This window comes from Falco peregrinus, chromosome 7, assembly GCF_023634155.1.
Source record: "Falco peregrinus isolate bFalPer1 chromosome 7, bFalPer1.pri, whole genome shotgun sequence".
NCBI classification, from domain to species: domain Eukaryota; kingdom Metazoa; phylum Chordata; class Aves; order Falconiformes; family Falconidae; genus Falco; species Falco peregrinus.
In genome coordinates, this window is record NC_073727.1 from 21,701,848 (window position 1) to 21,716,676 (window position 14,829).

At 41.3% G+C, this 14,829-nt stretch overlaps 1 protein-coding gene across 1 annotated transcript in view; it reads right to left on the reverse strand.

The window, feature by feature from the left end:
• ASCC3 (activating signal cointegrator 1 complex subunit 3) overlaps positions 1 to 10,537 on the reverse strand; it is a 280,977-nt gene extending 270,440 nt beyond the window's left edge. The window contains exon 1 of the mRNA XM_055809674.1: positions 10,384 to 10,537. The gene's annotated coding sequence lies outside the window, so the exon portion shown is untranslated. The remainder of the gene's footprint in view (positions 1 to 10,383) is intronic.
• Between the last annotated feature and the right edge of the window lie 4,292 nt (positions 10,538 to 14,829).

The window sequence follows — 14,829 nt, forward strand, 5'->3', positions numbered from 1 at the left end:
AGCAACTCAAGAAGAAAAGCAAGAACCAGAAAATAACCATATTGAAAAACATTCTTGCAAAGATAAATGCTTCTTGTATAATACCATTAGCTGTAAGTGTAACTTAATTGTGCAAGAATTAAAACCCATCACATTATCGCTCCTCTAGAATGGTTTGTTAAATACTATCTATACAAACCCTGTGTGAGCACCTTTATGCAACTGAGGCAGATTAACAAAAAGAACTATGAAGAATAGTATCAGCTTTAGTGTGCAATCAGGTACATCTCTTATGGATAACACACAGCTATGCCTGGACATCGACCACTACGACATATGGTGAAAAACCATACGTCTTTTTGGAATTAGCTAGTAACAATTCACAAGCAGAAGAGATAATGCCTCAGATTAATACCACTGAGGTTAATAAACTGGACCTCTACTTTAGCAGAGCAACCATATTACTTTACTTATTTTTATTAACTTCTTTTAATAATAAAGCTATAATAAGAAATTCACTATTGGATAATACAAAATATCCTTAATTAACTGAAATACCAATGCATATAATAGAAGCTTACTGTTGGGATATCCAACACTCAGAAAGCAAGTAAAGTTAACTGATTAATGAGCTTTCAAAGGACAAGATAAATTATACTTGGTTCATGAGCCTGGTGTACAACTAAGATCAAGATCTGTTTTTTATTTTCTTTTGAGAAGTTTCTTATGTTTGGTACACAGAAGAAAACAAAGTCCAAAGGACTCTTCAAGGGAAATGGGAGTACCAGAAGAAAAGCACCTTCCTGCTTCTTCAGCAACAGAAAATGAGTAAGACCAAAAGGAGACATGTATTTAATAGATGCATACCTGAAAGCGCAAAACAACAAACTGTGCATCCAATTATTACAATTAGGATACCTAAGTCATACTGTTCACAGTAGGTACATCTTATTCATAGTTTAGTTAATTCTGCTTTGGTATTCTCCACAGAAAGGAATAACTAACTAAATTTTTTAATGTTTGAAATCAAGCTTGATTAGCATGGGTTTGCTTAAGGGAAGGGACAAACATACCTTTATTTAAATAATAAACCTTCAGCAGATGCTACAGAAATAGTAAAGATACCACACAGCTTCTGTTCATTATCAGTGAATTTGGTTGAAAATTGTGCTCAGGAAACAGAATATGCTTATTTTTTTCCTCTCCAATGCTTCCTCCCTTCCATCTCCATTCTTAACAACACTAAAATACTCAGTGCTACAAATACACCTGGGGATTGTCTGGAGCATTTGACCACTTCAAACTGATGGCTTAAGAATGTCTTTTTGCCACTGCTTCTTGTGAGAACAGCATCTGTCCGTGCCTGCTGGAGGAAACTATTTCTGAAAACTTCGCACTCACATTTGCCCTTGAACCTCAGCAGGTGTGGGGGGACAGACACAGACCAATCCTGGTCCCTAAAGTACAACTCGAGACGCAAATCCTACACATACTCCCAAAGTTTGCCTACCTTGCCTAGATTAATCCTAAAAAATAACAAACATAGAGGCTGCTTTTATTCAGGTCTAAGTTCAAGTTCCTAAACAACTGGAAACAAGACTGAAAAGCAGAAACAAAGTCTTCATCTCCATCACAGAATAAATTTGAAAATTGTTTGTTAGAAGGTCTACTATTCTCATTTGATCCCCAACATGCATCCACGTTACCAAGGAAACAGGACAGGAAAATTAACATTCTGAATACTGCAGCCAAGACCTCTATGGACTCATACCTATGTAATTTAATAAAAGAGCACCTCACCTGTCTACTGTGGTTATGTTCACACCACATACATAAGCAGACACTACTATGCTTAGACAGAGAAGTACCACACAAAGCCTACAGCCCATTTCCTTCAGGGCCTCTAGGCACATGACATTTTTCTCTCCAAAACCAACAATGTGAAAACCTGTCTGAAGACCCATGCCTGAATCATGCAGAAAGATTCAAGTTTCCCTTATGGCAGGCACCTGGGTGAGATTCAGTCTCGAAGCAGTGTCCGTGGTGTCCGAGACCCTTTATAAGTATCAAGGATATTTGCATGGACCAGTAGATGTGACACAGGTCCTGTGAAATATCCACACCCTCTGAAACAGCAGCTGGATACAAGGTGTAGTTCTGTGAGGTTTTAAAATTGGCAACAAGCGTGTGTTCAAGCACCTGAATCACCAGATTTACAGACAACTAAACAAATGGCTCAAATACTGTATTATCTCCCAGTTCTAACTAACTAGATGTTTGTTATCCACTCAACACCATTATTATCCTTCATCATTAACTCTGACTTCCTTCAAAATATGATTTCAATAGGCCTCAAGGTTGGAACTGAATCACTCTGAATTTAGAGCATCTCCCCCAAATGCTTTTGAAGGATACACAAACCATCCCTTTTGAGAAAAACATAACCTATTTTAGCATGATGACTCAAATGCAATAAAACAAAAGACTAAGCGAGATACACTAATCTTTAAGACACTGCCCGTACACTATTACTCAAGCCACAAAGGAGAGGCTGTACAAGTATGATTGCTCTCTTACTTCTCATTAACCCATCTTGTAAGAATCCTAAAACTTTGGGAAAGTTTTTGAAACAGGGTCGAGCTAAAATAAAAAAGTACTATGGTAAAGTCTAGGAAATAGTTTTCAAGAGGCATGTAACATCCACTATATATCAGTAGGAGACAATACACAAGACATCTAATGTCAGCGTCCCTGAAGCATGAAGCTTCCTCCAAGACCTAAGGACTGTGTGGCCACACAGCTAACACGTCCCTGTACAAACATGGGAGTCAGTACCAGTAGCCTTAGGAATCCAAAGCGGCAAACACCCTACAACACCTCTAGTCAACTGAAAAGGTCCTAATGTACAGATTTTTCAGAGCCTATTTTGTTCTTACCCTGGTTCCCTATTTGAAGTGTAGCAAGATCATACTTAGGGACATGGTTTAGTGGTGGACTTGGCAGTGTTAAGTTTACAGTTGGACTCTATGATCTTAAAGGTCTTTTCCAACCTAAATGATTCTCTATATATGTATGGTATCATAAGTAATTTTTACAAACTGACCTGAAAGAAAATGAAGTCTTCTGTGTACATAGACAAGTCCAGCTGTATCACTGGCAAAACTCTTACAGACTTGGAAAATATATATCTGAGATTCATTTTACAATGGTCAAGTCCACCATAACAGAATGTCTTTTTGAAGTTGTAATACTGACTGGATGAGTTGTGTTGCTATTAGTACCACCAAAATCGGAATCAAGGATTTATTAATTAGTTAAATAACACTGTCTCTGGTACTTTATGACTATTTCACACCCTGCTAAATTCATCATCAAAAACTATGTCCAAGAATTTCACTGGCTTGTAAGTAAAATGGTGACATCATTGGCATCATCAGAAGCCAATCACAAAATTCATGCTTTATTCAGCATCCACACAATGCAAAACAGACAAATTCTACCAATTTTGTTTTCTGACCACACTTTGGCATTTTGAGGGGGCATCGATTACTGGATAACTTATACCTGTTTTCTGCATAAAACAGCTAACAAGAAACCCCGATGTGCCTTCACTTTCAAAGTGACTTACAGCTAGTCTCCTAAGTCAGATGACTTACCATTCATCTCTGCCAATAATCAATGTCTTCCACAAGACAACTACTTACTTGTTAGCACTATACTACCCCTCAGTCTTTCTAACACTCCTCCTAAAAGTTTCTGTCAGCTTATTTTAATACTTTTCCAAAGGCATGTCCACTGGGTCCACATCACAGCACACTGAATGTTCAGTCCAGCTGAGTGGTTTAAAAATGTTGGCTTTTCTGATAGCAAATACAAACAGAGGGACATTCAAAATAGAGCTCACTGTTTGACATTACATGGCCAAATATCGAAGGGTGGGGAAGATGCATACAAATTCCTAAAAATCAACCTATCAAGACAAACTTTTCCAGTTGAGGAAGAGCTGAAAGGAGAGTCCAGACCACCCCAGCCTTCCAGGCAGCTCTGGGGATGCCTTCCTCTTCAGACCTTCCTCCTACTGCCTGGAGGGAATACTGTCTTCTCCCCTGCAAAAAAGTCATAAAGAAAAGCTGTCCCAAGGCATACAACTGTCCACTTTTGATTTGGCATAAATATAAATTACTCTGATCTGTTATTTAACATTAGTAGGGTGTAGGAAAAAAATGGCCAACATTTCAGCTGGAAAAAAAATATGCATGGAGCACCTTTTAAAAGTATACTCCTATATCCTGAAAACATGCATACTTCTTTTTAAGGTAGGCCCTTCTACCAAGGAAAAAAAAAAGTTAATTATAAATACTTTTAAAGAGCACTCAACTATTGAATAGACACATAGTTCCATAAAGTAATATTATTAGAGAGAGTCCCTTGTCTTCTCTTTAGAGCTCATATACTACATAGGCACTTCAAACAGCACATCAGCGATTTGATGGCCAGCAAATAACAGCTTCCTAACTGATAATTTTTTACTATTACTGCTGCATTCCTGTAATATTACAATGCATGCAAACTAGAATCAAAACTAACACCTGCTGCCCACCCTTCCCTGGCTGACTGCTTATAGTGTTGGCAATACAAGAGGATATTTTGAGAAAGACATGCAATTTAGAAAAAATGTACTGTAAGAAATATGCACATATTAGTCAAGATTCTGTTATTTAACAGTTAAAAGCCTTTGAACAAGTATCGTATTTAGCACAGCAGATACACAAACTGTTCAAATTTATAGGAACAACTTTTAAAGACTCTCCATAAACAAAAATGCCACTCTAACAAGAAAATTATATAACCATACAATTTATTTATATTTATGTTTCAGTGGCAACACAGCTCTATATGATGTCATGCTCAGCAATAAAAACTCAGGGAAAGGAGAAGCAAGGGGCTGGGGGGGAATGACACAACACGACATGACACCTCCATGCTTACAGTGTCTGTCTTCCTAAGCAACTGTTACAGGTCTCCTATTTTCTCCCCATCTCGCAGCAGAAGGGATTGAGAGGCTGGGTGGGTGTTTGGCTGCTGGCTCAGGTCAACTCACCATAAATAATATATTTCTTGAAAGAAATGGAAGAGAGGAGTTTCAGAGATCCTCTTTACTCCCCCCTAATCTTTCAAGGAAGACAAATTGTTTCCCCTTAAAGCAGCAGCTAAGAATAATGCCTTCAATCTTCTTGAACAAATTAATCACAAACCAGTTTCTAAATACAGACTCACTAACAGTAGTCTTCACCAGTTTCAAACAAAGGAGTGTTTCTATGTTTTAACAAACATTTGAACACATGGAAGTCAGTCACCACTGTACAAACTCATCTACTTACTCTTACAACTTCCTCGGAATCTGATTTCCAACTGGAAAACTGAAATTTACTCCACAAATCACCCCACAAATGCTTCAATTGCCAACCCATCATTCCATGATTTATTTTTACTGTATGACCAGCTTAAGATTGAGATTCAGGCCCATTAATATCAAATTCAGTTTATTTTTCAGGCCAGACTTCCAACCTACCTTTGGGCAACCCAAAGTAACAGATGCTCAGAGTAAATACATGCCATAGAACAAATGATGGGAAAGTCTAGGGAGGTGTATAATCCATATCCCTAAGTTGCGATCCTAAACTCAGCATACAATGAAAGGGGAGAGCTAGCAACTTTTGCTTCCCTAAAATCAGTTATGTAGAACATTCTCCACCTTCCTGTTAAAGATATTTCTCTCTAGCACCAACAAAATTTAACGGGCCAGAAAAAGAACACAAGTTTTAATTTGAATCTTGAGAGATGCAACCAGAGGCTGACCACCAAACTCCAGTCCACACATTAATGTACTGAATAAAACAGAAAACACCAACTACCCTTTCAGCAAGTACAAACTCCTAAATGCCCAAGCAGTCCAGCACAGACACCATAACCTAATTAAGTCTTTGTTTCTCCCTAGCCTAACTGATTTTCAATAAACTATGCAAAGTTGTGTACAACTTCAATAGGAATATTCCATACCAAGTGACTAGAATCACCTCAAAGAACACAGGGCGTAAGAATCTTTCACACCACAAGTTAATTCAGTGAGTACTGTTATCACAGAACCAGAGTGTGCTGCTATTTTTTCCCTCAATCATATTTTAAGGTGCCGGCGCAAAGTGTTGAGGTGGGTTGACCCTGGCCAGCAGCCAAGCAGCCACACAACCATTTGCTTACCCTCCACCACAGTGGGACAGAGGATAAAATAGGAAGAACAAAAGTAAGAAAACTTAAAGGCTGAGATATAGACAGCTTAACAGGGGAAGTAAAAAAAAAAACCAACAAACAAAAACCCAACAACACACAAGCGAAGGAAATTGCTCACCACATCCCACAGGCAGATCAATGCCCCACCAATCTCCAAACAATAGACACCTTGGAAGCAAAAAAAACCCCTTTCTTCTTCCCCTACCTCAGTTTTTATTTCTGAACATGACAACACACAGCATGGAATATTACTTTGGCCAATGCAGGTCAGCTGTCCCAGCTCTGTCCACCCCCAGCCTACTCACTGGGCATGCAGAGAGGGAAAAAGAAAGCTCTGATGCTATGCAAACACTGTTCAGCAACGGCCAAAACACTGGTGTGTTATCAACACTGTTTAAGCTACAAATCTAAAGCACTATGGCTATGATGAAAGTTAACTCCTAAACCCAGTACAAGAATGTACTTGCATTGCTTTGTGCAGAGGCAATCAAATTCCTCAGAGAGAGATGAGCATAAAAAGTGCCGACTGTATATCCCCATAGGGATTGTGCTTGCAACAAACATGAAATTGCTCATTTCTGTGATGTGATAAGGTATTTTAAAAGCAAGAATGGGTAAATACAGATGACTGACTGTTGCCCATAACGCAAGAATAAGGTGGTACATGATGAAACTGAATTAGTGAAAACAATACCAAATGGAATGCCTTTTCTATGTAGAACATAATTAAATCTGGGAATTCATTGCCACAAGATGCCAAAAAGACTACAAGTTCAAGTATGCTCAAAAAGTTAGATGAATTAATGGAAGTCAGTATCTGACTTGGTAGTTACCAAACTCAACATCTTAGAGACAGATCATCAGTTATTTAAATCACTGACTACTGAAAAATAATATGAAAGTGAAGTCATCACTGTATTTGTTTTCCAGGGTTTTTTTTTTTTCCCAGTACATTGCCTAAGCACTTGCTACTAGCTGCTACAGGAGAGCTAGCAGACAAACGTTTTGTTTGAAAACAGAGCATAAAATGACAACAGAGATTCTGAGGATTACAATTTGGGATTAGGAGCCTAATGTCTCCTCTAAATGACTTTGTGGGTCCAACCCACGTTTCATTCTCTTCTTAGGTCAGACATCAGCTATCATATTTCTAACTAGCTATGCATTATAGGTCATATGTTGAACTGCTTTTAATTTGATAAGCTTATCCAAACTAAGGAATAGGGTGGGTTTTTTAATTCTTTCTCCAAACATTAAAGTGCAATTCTATTTTAAAAAGTGCATAGGCTAGAAAGTACTCAACACCACCTTCAACAATCATTACTATAAACTATTTACCAGGAAGACATTCATCTGTTATTTGGAGTAATGAGAACTTCCAGCAAATTTTGTGCAAGAATCAATTCTAGATTGATTGAGCTAGAATCAATAACATATTTAGCAGCTTCCAAATAAACTTTACATTGTAACTATCCAGCAAAAGACAACATGTGCCTTTCCTGCCTCCACCCCAACAGTGGCTGGTATGACTATGCAAGAGAAGAGGAATGAAACATGCAGGAAGAACATGGGCCAGCATGAGCTCAATTCAGTATTTATAAAGAGCAATTTTGAAAGAAAGAACTGTAGTTTAACAAGAACCTGCAGAAATACACACTGGTAATTTACGAAGGGCAAATTTTCTATTAACTCTGTAAAAAAAACGATTTTTCAACTCTAAATATCCTTCCTGACAACAGAATTAAGACTACACTTAAGAATTCTGTAAATGATACTGAGATGCAAGGTACTACAACTGTTTTAGGGGTCAAATTACAATTTACAATTATCTTGAAAGAACTGTATCTAACATGGCTAGTAAAATATATTATATTAAAGCAAGAGTAAGAAACCACAAAAGCAGAGTATGCCAAGAAACAACACATTAGTTACAGTTTTTCAGAAACACACCTACAGAGTACAGCAAGCAACAATCATGTCATTTGTCATGCTAGAAACACGGAAAGACATGAAACATTAATATTTAAAGACAAGAGTGAGGCCTTAAAATATACCAAGTTGTCCTTTCACTAGTCAATATTAAAAGACTAGATCAGAGTACTGGTGCATTTGTTGTGCACCCTGTCTCTAGAACAGGGGTCCTCAAACTACAGCCCGCGGGCCAGATACGGCCCCCCAGGGTCCTCAATCCGGCCCCTGGTATTTACAGACCCCCCCTGCCCCGCCACACCGCCCCCGGGGGTTGGAAGGGGGGGGGGGGGGGGAGGAAACAAGCAGCCGCAGATGACTGCCTGCCACTTCATCCCTGCGCCAGCCCCCTGTTTAAAAAGTTTGAGGACCCCTGATCTAGAAAGATAAAGTTTCAGAGAATGTTGTGGAAGATTAACAAAAATGACCACCAACACAGAAGACATTACCCACTAGGAAAAACACAACAAACAAACAAAACAAACACTTTAGATAGTTTACCCGGAGGAGAAACATATTGCTACATGTCAAATAAACACAGGTCAGTTACAGGAAGGAGGGAACAAGAAAACAAAAGGCTGAAAAGGAACAGTGTGCACCTCTTAATTTTAAAACCAGAAAGCCTAGCTAAGTATCAGGTTTAGCTTGAAAGGAAGCTCCATAAGCACAGAACTGCCTGAACAAAATATCATCATTTGACAATTTCTTACCTTTTCTCTGATTCAATGGAACTACTGATCTCACCTTTTCCAAAGGCCAAGCTAGTTTTCAGAGAAAACAGATCTAACAAACTAATTTACACAATGCATAAAGGACCTAGCTGGGAGTTGGTCAGTGTGCCCATACAAATGGGAAAAGTTCCTCTAAATATCTACACACGTAGTTCCAGGATGATGCAAGTTTACTCTGTCATGGCCAGAAGCAAATCATATCCAAGGGAAATTATTTTATTACTGCTGAAAAGCTGCATGTGTTTATTTATACTCAGCACCTCACTGAAATAAATTAATCTGGTCTTCAGATGAAAGGCAGCTCGCACCTGCACTGACAGCTGGTTTGGTTTTCTTCCTTCTAAAAATTTATCTCTGCAACCTACCATGTGGATAAACATAACCCTTGTTGCATCGTACCTGGAATTTGTAATATTTTTTCTACTGAATTGGCTACACTCAACACAAGCCTTTCCTCAAGAAAATAACTAAGCTTGACTATTAGATCTCTTCTTGGTAAAAGTGAAGATTACCAATTTAATTTCAACGGTACTAATTCACAGTCAAATCTTTGAAAAGCCTTAAGATTGAAAAGGGTCTACACAAATGTTAGTAAATTAAAAACAACAACAAAAAAATCTAAATTCAGAACTCATAAAAGCTTTTAAATAAAGGCATTATTTGAATTCAAACACAATACACTCTCCTGGAAGCACCTGAAGCGTAAGGGTAAGCCTTAGGATGCCAGAGATCGTGATGTATTTTACAAGCAAAGCGGTCAGTTTACCATGACCAACCACAATGAAGCAAGTAGTACTTGAAAGGGGAAAACCCTTTACACGATCACGTGCTGGCTCTTCATTCTTCATTTCTAGTTTTCCACACTTATTAATAACAGCAGTAAGTACTGAAAGTATCCGGGCCTATTCAACACCTGTGCCGTTTCCCACTTGACCATACCCCTGTTACCCGTTTCAATAACCACACTGAGGCCAAGACCAGGATCAGAATGGGAGGAGAACTGGCCCCGGCCTTTATTAGTGGTCCCGCACCGCCCGCCGAGGGGCGCGCCGGGCTTGGGCACACGCTGGCGGCCGGCCCCGCCTGCCCGCCCGCCGCCGAGCCCCCGCCGGGAGGCGGGCCGAGGGGAAGCAAGGCCTGGCACCGGCCTCGCTGCCCCAGACCAGCCGGGCCTCGCCGGCAGCCCGGCACCCCCCGCTCCGCCCTCCCTGCGGGGCGGCGGGCAGAGACCCACGCACCGCCGCCGTGCGGTCCCACTCCTCACTGAGGGGGCCAGACCGCGGCTCCGCACCAGCCGCGGCGGAGCGCAACGCCCGCCTCATCTGCCGCAGCGTGCCGAGCTCCGGCCGCCACCGAGGCCCGAGGCCGCCGCCAGCAGCCCCCGCCCGCCCCCTGCCCGCCCGAGCCTGCCGCGCACCTGCCTTCCGGCCTGCCGGTTCCGCTGCCGCGAAGAGCCGGCGCGGCGCGACGCTGCCGTAAAGCGAGCAGGCGGGGGGCGGTGAGGCGGCGGGGAGCGGCCCTGCCCTTCGCTTTGCTGCCGCCGGGCCGGCTCATTTGCTCGGCCGGCCTCGCCACCGCCCGCGCCCAGGACGTGCTTCTGCCCTCCCCGGCCTACTCCGCCTCTGGGCGCTGTGCATAGGCCCACCCCGGGTACAGGCCGCGCCCCCGCTTTGCTCCACGCCCGCGCTAGCGCCGTCAGCTGCCTTTGCTATACAGACAAACGGGACCGCCTGCTGCGGCCGCCCGCTTGTTCCCTGCGTGATCAAATACACCGTGGGGGCAGCACCCGGCAGCGTTTCTGCGCCCGCGTCGGTGCCTCGGGCGTTCCTGTACACGGGGTGCCGCGGCCCTCAGCCTTCTGTGCTCTTCACCGGCTTGTCCATCACTGCACACTCGGTGTGGGCCTTAGCATGCTCCTCCACACTTATTCCTTCAAGCTTCCAGTCTAATCCAAGGGCACCATAGTAAAATGGAGCTAAAGACCAAGCTGTGCAGAGAGAGGGGGAAAGATGAGTGAGCAATGTCAGATAATTTTGGGACAGAACCAAGCTGCGAGGAAAATGCTCACTCTGGAGTGCTTGGGTATCTGTACACAAATGCATCTGGACTTGTAAGAGGCCTCCAACTTCTGGCTGTTAGCATTCAGATGATTTATTTCTGACTTCTGTCTTCTTGAGTGTTGTGTCGTGTGTTCTGTCTTGCAAGGCATGTAACGGCACTATCTTTTCAGATGACTGGACTGCTTTAATCTCTACAATTTTGGCAAGTGTTCTGCTCATATGAAAGAAGGCAAGCACTCGTGCATGTAGGTGCCTGTGTGTGTATTTGTACAGCTGGAGATGTTCAAAAACATACTCCCAATAGACAGTAACATAATCCATCCCTTGCTAAAAAGAAGGAAACATACACAGTTTGAGGGCTGCTTTGGGGAAAGAACTCCATCTCAGCCAGACCCAATAGATGGTGTCTCTTTTGTAATGCAGCTAAAACCTTCTTGGTATCTACCCTTTTCTTTTGCGTTATAGTCACCTTTCATATATTCCTCTGGATCCTAAGGGAATCTATCTGTCCCTATTAAGGAGAATGCAGGAGGGGCTTACAAGATATCAGCATCAGGAGGTCTTCCCTCGGGATAATGTTCCTGTTGGGAACATTCCTGCTGTTCCCAAAGTTCCTGTTTTCTGTCTCCTATCTTGTAACTTGATGTTTATATTTATGTTTTCTTAACACAATCTACGTCCTTCTCATTGGCTCCCAGCTCAAGTCTGAAAGTTACCCTAGAGCCTTCCCAGACTCAGTTGACAGAAATGACTATCATTTTGTACAAACTAACTGCCTCAATTTGTCAGACTGTCCATATGTGATATTGACCGAGCTTAAGATAAAATACATCATGCCATAGTCAGCTGACCGCTAGACAACTGTTAAAGCAAACTATAACCCACTCAGGCTGAGACAAGCCAAGACAGATTCTGAGACCCTGCACGATCAGTCAGTACAAAGCCTGAGGTCTTCTCCTAATGGGGGCAAAAAGGAAAATCATGTTTGCTGGGTTACATTTATTTCCTTATCTTGGAAAATGTTGAAACTACATTTTTATAGCTCTTTGGTTTTTCTTGACTTTCACTTTCCAACCGGCATTAGGAATATACCACAGCCTTATTATCAACTAGCTTTCAAAGACCTTGAATGTGCAAATGGTTGTACATACAAACCTACTACTGTTCCAAATTTTAAATAATTTTTGAAGCAAGTTTTTTAACTAAGTGGCCTATGTTCTCAGTTGTGTTAATACTGAACGTATGTGTAAGGTGATGTTTTACAATGAAGATATTATCTGGTAGATTTATAGGTGCCGACATTGCATGAAAATATTTTTATCAAATGCAGATGACTTAACATAAACTTACTAAGTACCTTAGGAAAAAAACCTTGATTTTCTTCAGTATGTACTGTTATTTTTTTTGTGATTTCTAAAAGTGATAAAAAAATAATTCATCGAGAGGACTTTGTGTTAAAAATTTATATTCCTGCTATACAGAAATCTATGTCTGTGCTCATCTTCTGCATTTTCTTAAGAATCAGTGGAAGCACACAGGTTCTGTCCATCTCACCCTAAAATCAGATGAATCATACTGTAAGAGTGCCAGTGCTTCTCAATTATCCGTAAAGGGAGCATAAAATGACCAGCTCACATGTAGATGTGTATGTATTCTTGTAATGTGTAAAGTTAGCTAAATGGAGATATACAAGGTGAGTAGAATTTCACCCTATTTATTGACTAAGATGAAAAGAAATATTAATTATGAGATGAACTTAAGAGAAATTTGCTCCTCAGGAAAAGAAAAAAAAGCTTTGTTATTTCTTCTTACAACATTTGTCTGATGTCCACACCTTAAATAATCCTTTGCTTATTCTTTTTTGCATAGTACCAGATCTCTTGCAACATTTCAATGTTCTTTAATATGTAAATCTGCAGTTTATTTTATCTTGTCCTTTGGCTGTTATACTTCTTACCTGTCCAGTAGAAAGGAGTAAAAAAGTCTCTGTCTTTTTCATTAAATCCTTCCAACATAGCCATGTGAGTTTTAACTTGAATTTGAGAAAAAGGTTTCTCAAAATTATAGAATCTGAGAAGCAATGAATGTACCTGATTTTAAGTTTGCAAAATACCACGCAAATTTACATGAGTGAATTTGCTACTGTATTTCTCACTTGATGTGTTTCTTAACCAAGGGATATTGCATGCAGAGTTAAACAAGGGTTTTTCACATGGAGGACAATGGGTACTCACAAGACCTGATCCCTAGTTTATGGTCATTGTGAGTACTGCCAGCTGGTGACACCTGAATTATTATCTGCAAATGCATTGTAATTTATGGGCTATTGAATTGACACTTTTGTTTCTTTTAACAACTAAAATCTAATGCTAATATGTAAACCATGAGTTTTACAGTTACTTGAAGTGTACTTCAGATTCAGAAAAGAAATGGGCTAGTAATTAGAATGACCTTGTCCTTACTTTGACAACAGAAAACATTAACTCACTGTCTTCCAAAAAATTTAACAAATTCAGCCTCTATTGAAGTTGTAAGACAAACCTGACAGACATCCTTGACTCACTGTTGATCTCTGCTGTGATCAAGCATTCAAAACTAAACTGCTCTCTGCAGATGCTACTATTACCAACACCGGGAGAAGAATTGTTAAATCATTGTTATTATGTGAGGATAATGCAGTTTCCTCACAAAACATCCAAAATCTCTATTGCCTATGATTACGAAGTAATCATATTGTGCATGGCCACAACCACAACGCTAGCAAAAGTTGGTGCATCAGAGATGCTGTAATTCAAATGAGCTGTAATTCCTTACAGTTATCTTGTTCCCATGGCTTTTAATACTTTATTTAAAAGTCACTGTGTCAGTTTGACCCTGGCCAGACACCACGTGCCCACCAAGCCACTCTATCACTCCCCTTCTCAGCTGGACAAGGAAGAGAAAATATAGTAAAAGGTTTGTGGTTTGAGATAAGGACAGGGAGATCACTCACTGATTGCTGTCACATACAAAACAGACTTAACTTAGGGAAATTAATTTATTACTCATCTAATCAGAGTAGGATAACGAGAAATAAAACCAAATCTTAAAAACACCTTTCCCCCACTCCTCCCTTCTTCCTGGGCTTAACTTCACTCCCAGTTTTGTCTACCTCCTCCCCTCCAACAGGATGGGGGATGGGGAATGGGGGTTGTAGTCAGTTCATCATACATTGTCTCTGCTGCTCCTTCCTCCTCAGAGGGAGAGGACTCCTCACGCTCTTCCCCTGCTCCTCCGTGGAGTCCCTCCCACAGGAGACAGTCCTCTATAAACTTCACTAACGTGAGTCCTTCCCATGGAGTACAGTTCTTCACAAACTGCTCCAGCGTGGGTCCCTTCCATGGGATGCAGTCCTTCAGGAACAGACTGTTCTAGCACGTGTCTTCCATGGGGTCACAAGTTCTGCCAGCAAACCTGTTTCAGCACGGGCTCCTCTCTACAGGTCCATGAGTTTTGCCAGGAGCCTGCTCCGGCACAGGCTTCCCATTGGGTCACAGCCTCTTTTGGGCATCCACCTGCTGCTGCATGGGGTCCTCCCCAGGCTTCAGGTGGGTATGTGCTCCACCATTAACCTCCATGGGCTGCAGGGGCCCAGCCTGCCTCACCGTGGGCTTCACCATGGGCTACAGGGGAACCTCTGCTCTGGTGTCTGGAGCACCTCCTGCCCCTCCTTCTGCACTGACCTTGGTGTCAGCAGGGTTGTTTCTCTCACATAGTCTCACTCCTCTCTCTGGCTGCAGTTACTGTTCCACAGGTTTATTTTC